Consider the following 13,934-nt stretch of genomic DNA (forward strand, 5'->3'; position numbering starts at 1 on the left):
GGTGAACTATTCGCTTTCTCGAAGGCAGGCTGAGACTGTCTGAGAAAGGATGCTCGACTAGCGTGCATAACTTCCTGGCAATCAAGGAAACCCCTGGACCCGTTTCTGTTTATCCCGGAGATGGCAAGCATTGAGTGAGGGAGGAGTATGAACGGTGGGGATCTGGACCATGAGCTTCTTTCCTGGAGCACGGTCGGGATTGGGACCGGGATGATTCACAGCTTTTGAGTTGCCTAGTTCGTTCATCCGTGAATGTAGGTGACCCGAGCGAACTGGAAAGGACTCCCCTGCAGCTGGCGAGTTTGGCCTCCAAGCTGGGTGGGCTGTCTTTCTAGTTCTCTTCTACGGATTCTTCTTTCACTTGTCCTCTTTATCCCCTCCCTCTCATCCCCAGACTACCAGTTTGATCGCCCGCGCTTTTCTCTTCTAATCTCAGTTCCCTTGTTCGGTCTTCAGTTCTCCCCTTTCTCCTTCATATTGGTCTTTTGGATTAGGCTAGCTTCCCTAAAAAGCATGGAAACGGGAGGAAAGTCTTTGAGCTTCTGTCGTTTTTGTTAAAGAAAAAAAACAAGACTTAGTAAAAGAGTCAAAAACTTATTTCTTCTCCATCCGCAATCCGGGTTCACCTGTAGCCATCCCCTCTCCCTACCCTGCTGCCTGGCATAACTGTATTTGTGCCTAGGTCTTTTTCACCTCTGCCTTGGAAAGGACCTGTGGTGATCCTGAAAGAAACTTGAGTACCACTCTATCCCCTAACTCCTCCCGACCCCGCTCCCATCCCTAGAAAACGTGAGGCCTTGATGTATCTTATTTTCTGATGTGTTGATGAATTGGGAGTGCTTCTCATGTAAAAATTTGACCTGAAGGCTCTTACTTGCTCCTGACATTTTTTGTATTTTAACTTTGGGAATGGGGAGGTGATGTGGGGACAGGGAAGAGAAATGAAAGGGAAGAAGGAAGAATTTTGTGCAGCATTCCAAACCTGTAATAGCGAACTTTTTAGTCTACAGTTTGGTTATTTTTAACATTCACTGCCTTTAAAAAAAAACAAAAACAAATGAACAAACCAAAAACATGTTAAGTAGTTTGATTCCATCAACAGGCATAAATGTGAAGACTATCTTGCCCCTCTCCCGCTATTGTGAATGACTCCGTCCAGATAGATAGTTTTAATTTTAAGATGCTAAATGATGCCAATAATGCTTTAAAAACAAAACAAAACAAAACAAAACAACATAATTTTATATTTTGAAATAATTTCAAATGCAAGATGTGGTTTTAACAGTTTTTTTTCTCAAGTTGATTATTTAATTTGAGCTAACAGTTGTCTTTTCTGGCCTTTACTATAGAGTTAGTATTCCCACAGGACTTCTTTAGATGGAACAGATTTTATTTTAAGAGGAAGCGGTTAAGCGAATATCTTGAAAAAAGTAGGTTTTAGAAAATTATGAGGTAGTCAGACTCAAAACTTGGATGTTTGAATGACAGCATTGTTTTTTTTAATTTTTTTTGAAAGAGAGGAAGAATAGAGAGAGATATTTTCCTTAGATTCACAATCCAACTAAGTAGCTGAACTGGACCATAAAAAGGGAGGTTTGTGAAAATAATGGAAATGTGTTTTTGCATCAATCAACATTATTAATAGGGGAATAAGCTCATTGTGGGATAACTTTTATTATCTTAACTTTTTTTCCCTTCACATTTTGACTGAGTCGTATTTTTTAGTGTCCTTTGTATGTGGTACCACTAGTGATTGTGCACAAAAGGTAGAGCAATGTGATACTCTGAAACTGTTTCCATTTCTGGGTTTACATCTTACTTTTGAATGAATTCTTACCAGTTGGAAGGTTAGGTAGGGTGTTAATTAGCTTGAAATCAAGGAAACCCGACACATAACTGTTAGTTGCCCCCTTGGTTAATATTTTCTCCTTTATTTTGCAAAGTTTGAGGGAAGGGGGATTGCTTTCCTCCTCTATTTAAGATATTTTGGGGTTAACTGAAATTTTAGAATTCCCTTCCATAGTATTCAGTTAGGTAGGGCTAATGATCTGTAGGACTGATTCACTGGAAATCTCATCCCTTATTATAATAGCCCTCAGTAAACTCTTGAGTTAGATAGCCGTAAGACTAAGTGATTTTTAGTTTAGATTCCAGAGGGATGAGTTGGGTATGTAGAAATTGAGAAGCTTATTATTTTACTGTGCATTTGTTTTCTTTGATATTCTTACCCAAAAGGCCTGTTTTATGTGGCAGTCAATCAATTGTTGCCTAGAAGGAGCCAACCAACAAAACATATCTCAGCAGAGCAGATATATTTTTTTACAATTTTGCATATATTACAACAGGTGTTGTTAATACTAAACTTAAGGTATTAACAATACCTGTGTTACTTACTACTAGGCTTATGACATATTTAGAAAATTCCTTTCTGTTATCTGTACGTTTTCTCTTTGAATATTAATAGTAGACAAGTCATCAAAAATGGTATCACTGATATTTAAATCCTATTCTTTTTTTTTTTTTTTGAACAATGATACAATGGTTCTTAGGTTTTAGATGTCTTCTGTCCAAAATGGCAACCCTACTTTAAATTCTTTTTGCACTGAAGCCTCAACTGATGCAAGATGCTTTTGTGTTCTTTTCCTACTTATTACTGCTTACGAATGCTCTGACTTTATTGCACTACTGTACTTTACAGCTAGCAGTGCAATAGTATTGTCAAAGCATCTGAAAGCAGGATGAACGTCAGAATTTTGATTCTTCCTTTACGTCTTTCTTCGTTGTCTGTGAGTAATTTACCACAAACTTTGTTGTTGAAAACTATAATTTTGTTGCCAAAATTATCTTTAAAAAAGTCATAATTTGAAGAAAAAACAATTCTTAACTAATTAAAATTTCACTACCAAAATGCATTATGTAAGAATTGTGAGAATACTTTTTATATCTAAAATTATTATAGCTTGTCTAAACAAGTAGTACTTTATTTGCTTCTTTTTGCAACAGATTTGGATAGGTTCTGGCAAACCTTGAGTTTTAATTGACTTTTTTTTTTTTTTTTTTTTTTTTTTTTAACTAAATTCTAGACTTTATTTGGATTTTATCAGTTTTTACCCTAATGTCCTTTTTACATTCCAGGATCCCATCCAGGATACCACATTGCGTTTAGTCATCATGTCTCCTTAATCTCCTTTCTTTGACAGGTTCTCAGACTTCCCTTGTTTTTCATGACCTTGACAGTTTTGAGGAGTACTGGTGAGGCATTTTGTAGAATGTCCCTCAGTTTAAGTTTGCCTGATGTTTTTCTCATGGTTAAACTGGGTTATAGGTTTTGGGGAAGAATTCCACAGAGGTGAAATACCCTCCTTATCACATAACATCAAGGGTAGATGATATTAATGTGACTTATCACTGGTGATGTTAACCTTGATCACTTAGTCTAAGGTAGTGTTCCTCTACTGTAAAGTTACTCTTTTTTCCCCTTTCCATACTGTATTCTTTGGAAATGAGTCACTAAGTCCAGCCTACATTCAGAGGAGGAGGGGTGGGAATTAAGCTCTACTTCCTGGATGAGGTAGTATCTACTTCTGTTTTTTTTTTTTTTTTTTTAATCATCATTTTATTGAGATATATTCACATACCACGCAGTCATACAAAACAAATTGTACTTTCGATTGTTTACAGTACCATTACATAGTTGTACATTCATCACCTAAATCAATCCCTGACACCTTCATTAGCACACACACAAAAATAACAAGAATAATAATTAGAGTGAAAAAGAGCAATTGAAGTAAAAAAGAACACTGGGTACCTTTGTCTGTTTGTTTCCTTCCCCTACTTTTCTACACATCCATCCATAAACTAGACAAAGTGGTGTTTGGTCCTTATGGCTTTCCCAATCCCATTGTCACCCCTCATAAGCTACATTTTTATACAACTGTCTTCGAGATTCATGGGTTCTGGGTTGTAGTTTGATAGTTTCAGGTATCCACCACCAGCTACCCCAATTCTTTAGAACCTAAAAAGGGTTGTCTAAAGTGTGCATAAGAGTGCCCACCAGAGTGACCTCTCGGCTCCTTTTGGAATCTCTCTGCCACTGAAGCTTATTTCATTTCCTTTCACATCCCCCTTTTGGTCAAGAAGATGTTCTCCGTCCCACGGTGCCAGGTCTACATTCCTCCCTGGGAGTCATATTCCACGTTGCCAGGGAGATTCACTTCCCTGGGTGTCTGATCCCACGTAGGGGGGAGGGCAGTGATTTCACCTTTCAAGTTGGCTTAGCCAGAGAGAGAGGGCCACATCTGAGCAACAAAGAGGCATTCAGGAGGAGACTCTTAGGCACAAATACAGGGAGGCCTAGCCTCTCCTTTGCAGCAACCGTCTTCCCAAGGGTAAAACTTATGGTAGAGGGCTCAACCCATCAAACCACCAGTCCCCTATGTCTGTGGTCATGTTAGCAACCATGGAGGTGGGGTAGGCGAATACCCCTGCATTCTCCACAGGCTCCTCAAGGGGGCACTACATCTTTTTTTTTTTTTTTTTTTCCCTTGTTTGTCTTTTTTCTTTTTTTTTTTTTTTTTTTTTTTTTTTAACTTTCCCTTCTTTTTTCAAATCACCTGTATGAAAAAAAAAGTTAAAAAGAAAACAAACATACAATAAAAGAGCATTTCAAAGAGACCATAGCAAGGGAGTAAGAAAAAGACAACTAACCTAAGATAACTGCTTAACTTCCAACATGTTCCTACTTTACCCCAAGAAAGTTACATAATATAGCAACATTTCAGTGAACTTGTTCCTACTACAACCATCAGAAATTAACAGACCATAGTCATTTCTGGGCATCCCCAGAACGTTAAATAGCTTATCTGTTCTTCCTGGATTATTGTTCCCCCTTCCTTAATTGCTCTCTACTGCTAGTTCCCCTACATTCTACATTATAAACCATTTGTTTTACATTTTTCAAAGTTCACATTAGTGGTAGCATATAATATTTCTCTTTTTGTGCCTGGCTTATTTCGCTCAGCATTATGTCTTCAAGGTTCATCCATGTTGTCATATGTTTCACGAGATCGTTCCTTCTTACTGCCGCGTAGTATTCCATTGTGTGTATATACCACATTTTATTTATCCACTCATCTGTTGAAGGACATTTGGGTTGTTTCCATCTCTTGGCAATTGTGAATAATGCTGCTATGAACATTGGCGTGCAGATATCTGTTCGTGTCACTGCTTTCCGATCTTCCGGGTATATACCGAGGAGTGCAATCGCTGGATCGAATGGTAGCTCTATATCTAGTTTTCTAAGGAACTGCCAGACTGACTTCCAGAGTGGCTGAACCATTATACAGTCCCACCAACAATGAATAAGAGTTCCAATTTCTCCACATCCCCTCCAGCATTTGTAGTTTCCTGTTTGTTTAATGGCAGCCATTCTAACCGGTGTTAGATGGTATCTCATTGTGGTCTTAATTTGCATCTCTCTAATAGCTAGTGAAGCTGAACATTTTTTCATGTGTTTCTTGGTCATTTGTATTTCCTCTTCAGAGAACTGTCTTTTCATATCTTTTGCCCATTTTATAATTGGGCTGTCTGTACTATTGTCATTGAGTTGTAGGATTTCTTTGTATATGCAAGATATCAGTCTTTTGTCAGATACATGGTTTCCAAAAATTTTTTCCCATTGAGTTGGCTGCCTCTTTACCTTTTTGAGAAATTCCTTTGAGGTGCAGAAACTTCTAAGCTTGAGGAGTTCCCATTTATCTATTTTCTCTTTTGTTGCTTGTGCTTTGGGTGTAAAGTCTAGGAAGTGGCCTCCTAATACAAGGTCTTGAAGATGTTTTCCTACATTATCTTCTAGGAGTTTTATGGTACTTTCTTTTATATTGAGATCTTTGGTCCATTTTGAGTTAATTTTTGTGTAGGGGGTGAGGTAGGGGTCCTCTTTCATTCTTTTGGATATGGATATCCAACTCTCCCAGCCCCATTTGTTGAAAAGACCATTATGGCTCAGTTCGGTGACTTTGGGGGCCTTATCAAAGATCAGTCGGCCATAGATCTGAGGGTCTATCTCTGAATTCTCAATTCGATTCCATTGATCTATATGTCTATCTTTGTGCCAGTACCATGCTGTCTTGGCAACTGTGGCTTTATAATAAGCTTCAAAGTCAGGGAGTGTAAGTCCTCCCACTTCGTTTTTCTTTTTTAGAGTGTCTTTAGCAATTCGAGGCATCTTCCCTTTCCAAATAAATTTGATAACTAGCTTTTCCAAGTCTGCAAAGTAGGTTGTTGGAATTTTGATTGGGATTGCATTGAATCTGTAGATGAGTTTGGGTAGAATTGACATCTTAATGACATTTAGCCTTCCTATCCATGAACATGGAATATTTTTCCATCTTTTAAGGTCCCCTTCTATTTCTTTTAGTAGAGTTATGTAGTTTTCTTTGTATAGGTCTTTTACATCTTTGGTTAAGTTGATTCCTAGGTACTTGATTTTTTTAGTTGCTATTGAAAATGGTATCTTTTTCTTGAGTGTCTCTTCAGTTTGTTCATTTCTAGCATATAGAAACATTACTGACTTATGTGCATTAATCTTGTATCCCGCTACTTTGCTAAATTTGTTTATTAGCTCTAGTAGGTGTATCGTTGATTTCTCAGGGTTTTCTAGATATAAGATCATATCATCTGCAAACAATGACAGTTTTACTTCTTCTTTTCCAATTTGGATGCCTTTTATTTCTTTGTCTTGCCGGATTGCCCTGGCTAGCACTTCCAGCACAATGTTGAATAACAGTGGTGACAGCGGGCATCCTTGTCTTGTTCCTGATCTTAGAGGGAAGGCTTTCAGTCTCTCACCATTGAGTACTATGCTGGCTGTGGGTTTTTCATATATGCTCTTTATCATGTTGAGGAAGTTTCCTTCAATTCCTACCTTTTGAAGTGTTTTTATCAAAAAGGGATGTTGGATTTTGTCAAATGCTTTTTCAGCATCTATTGAGATGATCAATTGATTTTTCCCTTTCGAGTTTTTAATGTGTTGTAATACATTGATTGTTTTTCTGATGTTGAACCATCCTTGCATGCCTGGAATGAACCCCACTTGGTCATGGTGTATGATTTTTTTAATGTGTCTTTGGATTCGATTTGCAAGTATTTTGTTGAGGATTTTTGCATCTATATTCATTAGGGAGATTGGCCGGTAGTTTTCCTTTTTTGTAGCATCTTTGCCTGGTTTTGGTATTAGATTGATGTTAGCTTCATAAAATGAGTTAGGTAGTGTTCCATTTTTTTCAATGTTTTGAAAGAGTTTGAGTAAGATTGGTGTCAGTTCTTTCTGGAAAGTTTGGTAGAATTCCCCTGTGAAGCCATCTGGCCCTGGGCATTTATTTGTGGGAAGATTTTTGATGACTGATTGGATCTCTTTGCTTGTGATGGGTTGGTTGAGGTCTTCTATTTCTTCTCTGGTCAGTCTAGGTTGTTCATATGTTTCCAGGAAATTGTCCATTTCTTCTACATTATCCAGTTTGTTGCCATACAGTTGTTCATAATATCCTCTTATAATTTTTTTAATTTCTTCAGGATCTGCAGTTATGTCACCTTTTTCATTCATTATTTTGTTTATATGGGTCTTCTCTCTTTTTGATTTTGTCAGTCTAGCTAGGGGCTTGTCAATCTTGTTGATCTTCTCAAAGAACCAACTTTTGGTGATATTTATCCTTTCTATTGTTTTTTTGTTCTCTATGTCATTTATTTCTGCTTTAATCCTTGTTATTTCTTTTCTTCTACTTGGTTTAGGATTGGTTTGCTGTTCATTTTCTAGCTTCTTCAGTTGATCCATTAGTTCTTTGATTTTGGCTCTTTCTTCCTTTTTAATATATGCGTTTAGTGCTATAAATTTCCCCCTTAGCACTGCTTTTGCTGCATCCCATAGGTTTTGGTATGTTGTGTTCTCATTTTCATTCGTCTCTCTATATTTAGCAATTTCTCTTGCTATTTCTTCTTTAACCCACTGATTGTTTAGGAGTGTGTTGTTTAACCTCCAGGTATTTGTGAATTTTCTAAGTCTCTGATGGTTATTGACTTCTAATTGTATTCCATTGTGGTCAGAGAATGTGCTTTGAATAATTTCAATCTTTTTAAATTTATTGAGGCTTGTTTTATGTCCCAGCATATGATCTATTCTGGAGAAAGTTCCGTGAGCACTAGAAAAGTATGTGTATCCTGGTGATTTGGGATGTAATGTCCTGTAGATGTCTGTTAAATCTAATTCATTTATCAGATTGTTTAGGTTTTCAATTTCCTTATTGGTCTTCTGTCTGGTTGATCTATCTATAGGAGAGAGTGATGTGTTGAAGTCTCCCACAATTATTGTGGAAACATCAATTGCTTCCTTTAGTTTTGCCAATGTTTCTCTCATGTATTTTGTGGCACCTTGATTGGGTGCATAGACATTTACGATTGTTATTTCTTCTTGCTGAATTGCCCCTTTTATTAGTATGTAGTGGCCTTCTTTGTCTCTCAAAACATCCCTGCATTTGAAGTCTATTTTATCTGAGATTAATATTGCTACACCTGCTTTCTTTTGGCTGTAGCTTGCATGAAATATTTTTTTCCATCCTTTCACTTTCAATTTCTTTGTGTCCCTGTGTCTAAGATGAGTCTCTTGTATGCAACATATTGATGGTTCATTTTTTTTGATCCATTCTGCGAATCTATATCTTTTAATTGGGGAGTTTAATCCATTTACATTCAACGTTAAAACCGTGAAGGCATTTCTTGAATCGGCCATCTTATCCTTTGGATTATGTTTGCCATATTTTTCCCTCTCTCTATTAATATCCTTTATTGTACCCATACCGAATCTCTTTAGTACTGAACCTTTCTCCAAGTCTCTCTGTCCTGTCTTTGTTTCTCTGTCTGTAGGGCTCCCTTTAGTATCTCCAGTAGGGCAGGTCTCTTGTTAGCAAATTCTCTCAGCATTTCTTTGTCTGTGAAAAATTTAAGCTCTCCCTCAAATTTGAAGGAGAGCTTTGCTGGATAAAGTATTCTTGGCTGGAAATTCCTCTCTCTCAGAATTTTAAATATATCGTGCCATTGCCTTCTCGCCTCCATGGTGGCTGCTGAGTAGTCACTACTTAGTCTTATGCTGTTTCCTTTGTATGTGGTGAATTGCTTTTCTCTTGCTGCTTTCAGAACTTGCTCCTTCTCTTCTATGTTTGACAGTGTGATCAGTATATGTCTCGGAGTGGGTTTTTTTTGGATTTATTCTATTTGGAGTTCGCTGAGCATTTATGATTTGTGTATTTATGTTGTTTAGAAGATTTGGGAAGTTTTCCCCAACAATTTCTTTGAATACTCTTCCTAGACCTTTACCCTTTTCTTCCCCTTCTGGGACACCAATGAGTCTTATATTCGGACGTTTCATATTATCTATCATATCCCTGAGGTCCATTTCGAGTTTTTCAATTTTTTTCCCCATTCTTTCTTTTATGCTTTCATTTTCCATTCTGTCATCTTCCAGGTCACTGATTCGTTGTTCAACTTCCTCTAGTCTTGTACTATGAGTGTCCAGAATCTTTTTAATTTGGTCAACAGTTTCTTTAATTTCCATAAGATCATCCATTTTTTTATTTAGTCTTGCAATGTCTTCTTTATGCTCTTCTAGGGTCTTCTTGATTTCCTTCATATCCCGTACTAGGGTCTCATTGTTCATCTTTAGTTCTTTGAGTAGCTGCTCTAGGTGTGTCTCTTCTGGTCTTTTGATTTGGGTGCTTGGGCTTGGGTTATCCATATCGTCTGGTTTTTTCATATGCTTTATAATTTTCTGTTGTTTTTGGCCTCGTGGCATTTGCTGTCCTTGATAGGGTTCTTTTAGGGTTTGTAGACCAGTTGAAGTCCTTATCTCTAATTTATCAGATCTACAGCTTCGTGGAGTACACTTTCTCTAACTAACCAGCAGGTGGCGTCCACGAGCCACCTGTTCTCCACAAGCCAGATCTCCCCTGCTTAGCCTTTTTGGTGAGTGGGGGAGTGAGTCTTGTGGGGCCCAATTGGTGTCCCAAGCTTGCGTGTGTAGTTGGTGTTGCCTGCCCTGTATGTGGGGCGTGTTTCTGGGCAGTCGGGGAGGGGGGGTGGCCCTAACAATCAAATCTCCCTGATGATCCTAGAGTTTTAAAGCTACTGCAATAGTCTAATCCTTCAGTTCAGTCCTGCCACAGTTTGTCTCTGCCACTGACCCACAAGTCTTTGGTATTGGCGTATGGCTCCTGAGACTTGCAAGTGGGCCCCTCTTCCAGGCTGTGCACCCCGGGTCCTCTGTTGAGGGATGACTGTGCTATGTCACAGGTGAGTGCCGTCCCCCCAGGGCAGTTCTGGGCTGCTGGGCTGTGTTGGGAGGCTCCCAGTCTGCTGAAATGATGGCTGAATGGGGCTCTGTTAATTCACACTGCTCCCCCTTCCCAGCTCTGGGACATTCAGCTGAGGTTGCAGGGAAGGCTAATGTCCACGCCCAGTTTTGTGGTGTGTGCCTGTTATTTGAAGCACTTCCGTCACACTGGGTTGTCTGGGGCAGCTCTGGGCTATGGGGCTGGCGATGGGCAGGAGTGTTTCCTGTCCACCAGGATGGTGGCTGTGAGCGGACACCCCCCTTTTCTTGGGAAGTTGTGTTGTTTAGTGAATTTTCTCAGCCACTGGATTATTGCCTTTTGTCTCAGAGCTCTCTTAGTTCTGCTCTTGACTTGACGTGCCCAAATTTCAATTCTTTGAAGCTTTCTGTATTGAGCTTCTTAGAGTAATTGTTTTAGAAAAAGCAAAAAGGATTTAAAAAAAAAAAAACAAACAAACAAACAAAAAAAAAACGGCCCTCCTCAGAGATCTAATGGGTTATTGAAATGCTAATAGACAAAGCAACCAGGGCCATTAAGGAAAGGTGCCCTGGGCGGAGAGATCAGCCTTGCTTCGGGATTTGCATATGCGCCTCAAGGCCTGATCTCCGCCCTTCCCCTTTCTGTGTTCACCAGAACTCCAAAAATCCTCTGCTTTTACTTTGGAGCTTCTCGTGTTGTTTTTCTTCTATGCCCGTCTCCTCTCTGCTGGGCTGGCTGCTCTCAGAGTCTCTGGTGTCTGGCCTCAGTCTATCTATGGTTGGAGTTTGAATCAGTAGAATGAGTTTCCGATGAGAGCAGCCACTGCAATTCTCCCTTCTCCTTCCTGGAGCTGACAGCCCCTCCTCCCCTGGGACTGAGCCTGGCAGGGAGGGGCGCGGGTCCCCTGGCCGCAAAAACTTACAGATTTCGCTGATCTCAGCAGTTCCACGTTTTCATGAGTGTTGTATGAAGTATGCCCAAAGACAGATTGCTCTGTGGTGTCCAGTCCACGCAGTTCCTGGCTTTTTACCTACTTTCCTGGAGGAGTAACTATTTAATTGACTTTTAAGATGCATTGGTAAGTGATGAAAACAATAACTGCTGTATATTTCCTGGTATAACTTGCTCCAAATCTTAATTTGAATTAATTGTGTGAATTGTGTAGTAAATGCTTGAATTTAAACTTAAGAATTCCTGTCTTAAATCTCTTTTGTTGCAGTTATGAAATATAAGTGGGAACCTATCACTTGTATTTTTTTGTAGTCAGTTTTATTGAGATAATTTACATACAATAAAATTGTTAAAGTGTACAATTCAGTGAGTGTTGACAAATGTGTACAATTGCATAGCCACCACCACAACCAAGATTTAGAACATTTCTATCACGACAAAGTTCCCTAGTGTCCTGTAATTAAACTTCTTCCAAACCCCCTGGTAGCCACTGATCTCTAGTTTTGCCTTTTCTGAAATTTTATATAAATGGAATCACATAGTATGCTGCCTTTTGGGTCTAGTTTTATTCACTTAGCATAGTGCTTTTGAGATTCATCCATGTTGTTTAGTTGATCGTTTTTATTGCTGAGTAGTATTCTATTGTATGGAGTATCACAAATTGTTTACCTGTTCACTAGATTATGAATTTTGGGTTGTTTCTAGGTTTTGCCTGGATAAAATTGCTGTAAACATTGGGATATAAGTCTTTGTTTGATCATAATGTTTTCATTTCCTCTTGGGTAAATACTGAAGAGTGAGATTGCTGATTAGCATGATAAATGAATGCTTGATCTTATGAGAAACTTCTAAAATCTTTTCCAAAGTGGTTGTACTATTTTGCATTCCCAAAACTATGTTTTAGGGTTCCAATTTCTCTATATCCTCACCAATTCTTGGTATTATCAGTCTTTTTAATTTTAGCTATTCTAATAGGTGTGTAGTTGTATTTCATTGTAGTTTCGATTTGCATTTCCTTTAGGGCTAAGGATATTGAGCATCTTTTCATATGCTTGTCATTGGTATATCTTCTTTTGTAAAGTGTTTTAAAATCTTCTAACCTTTTTTCTCTCTTATTGCTAAAGGAGTACACATTTATGGTAGAAAATTTAGAAAATGTAGTTCAAGCAAAAGAATAAAAGAAAAATCACACATAATCTTAAACACAGCTTACCCATTGGTGCCATTTTACTCTAGAGCCTTTCAGTGTCTTTCTGTCTCAGTATCTTTTTCATTCTTTCCCTTCTTGTCTTCTCCAGATATTAGGTTCAACCGTATGCAATCACTAATATTTGGTCATTTTCAACCTAAATAAATGACAGTTTCATCTTGTTCATGCTATTATATTGCTAAAATGGAATTATATGGTACATACTATTTTCTTAATTAATTTGATTTACAAACATTCCATATCCACCAAACATGTACTCAGTGTACTCATTTTTGAAGGACAGCTTTGCCGGATATAGAGTTTTAAACTCACCATCTTGATTGGGATGGGGGCCTTGCTAAGGTTTTCATGTGGTATTTAGTGACTGTAAAATACATTTAACACTTTAGAACAATTTATTTTTGATAGGGAATGTGAGACTTGTAATAGCTTTTATAAATTCCTGCTCTCATCACTTCATTTGTCTAATAGACAAAAGTACCTCATACTTTCAGTAATTGTTACTAGATCAGGCATTGTTCTAGGGGTTAAAGATATTAAGGAACTTATCTGGGAAACATAAATATATTGAGACAGATGCACTGATGGGACAAGTAAACATCAAGTATTTTAGGGCACATTGGAAAGAGGTATTTAACCTAGGGTAGGTTTTTTGTTAGACTGAGATATAAACTGAGACTTGAGGGATATGTAGGGACTAGCCAAGTAAAGGACAAGGCAGGTATTCCAGGCAAAGTACATGGGAAAATCCTGATAGGATGTTGCTGCACAACTGGGGGAAACTGCAAGTGCTTCAGTACTGTGTTAAGAGTAGGAGCCAGAAGTGTTGAGAGAGTACGATCAATATTCCAGCTATTATGTCAGAAATGTCCCCTACATTGTTTTTTCTTTGTTACCTTCCTAAACATTTTATTTATTTGGTGACAGATGGCATAAATAAGAAGTCTTTAAAAAATAAACTAAAGGATTTATATATTCTTTTTATAATCTGGAAATGAAACCCTTATCAGATATATGGTTTCCAATTATTTTCTCCTATTCTCTAGGTTGTCCTTTTGCTTCTTGATGAAGTCCTTTGCACAAAAGATTTAATTTTGATGAAGTCCCATTTACCTATTTTTTCTTTTGTTGCTTATGCTTTTGGTGTAAAGTCTAAGAAACCACCGCCTAACACGCGGTCCTGAAGATGTTTCCCTCTAGGAGTTTTATAGTTTTAGTTCTGGTATTTAGGTCTTTGATACATTTTGATTTTTTGTATACGGTGTGAGGTAGGTGTCCACTTCCATTCTTTTGTTTATGGCTATCCAGTTCTCCCAGCATTATTTGTTGAAGAGACTATTCTTTCTCCACTGAGTAGACTTGGCACCTGTGTCAAGGATCTGTTGGCGAAAGGAGTGAGGATTTATTCCTGA

General features: G+C 38.1%; 1 protein-coding gene across 1 annotated transcript in view; it reads left to right on the forward strand.

The window, feature by feature from the left end:
• Positions 1-13,934, forward strand: part of SKA2 (spindle and kinetochore associated complex subunit 2) — a 45,649-nt gene that overhangs the window by 516 nt on the left and 31,199 nt on the right. The window lies entirely within an intron of this gene.

This window comes from Choloepus didactylus, chromosome 18 (assembly GCF_015220235.1).
Source record: "Choloepus didactylus isolate mChoDid1 chromosome 18, mChoDid1.pri, whole genome shotgun sequence".
In the NCBI taxonomy this organism is placed as follows: domain Eukaryota; kingdom Metazoa; phylum Chordata; class Mammalia; order Pilosa; family Megalonychidae; genus Choloepus; species Choloepus didactylus.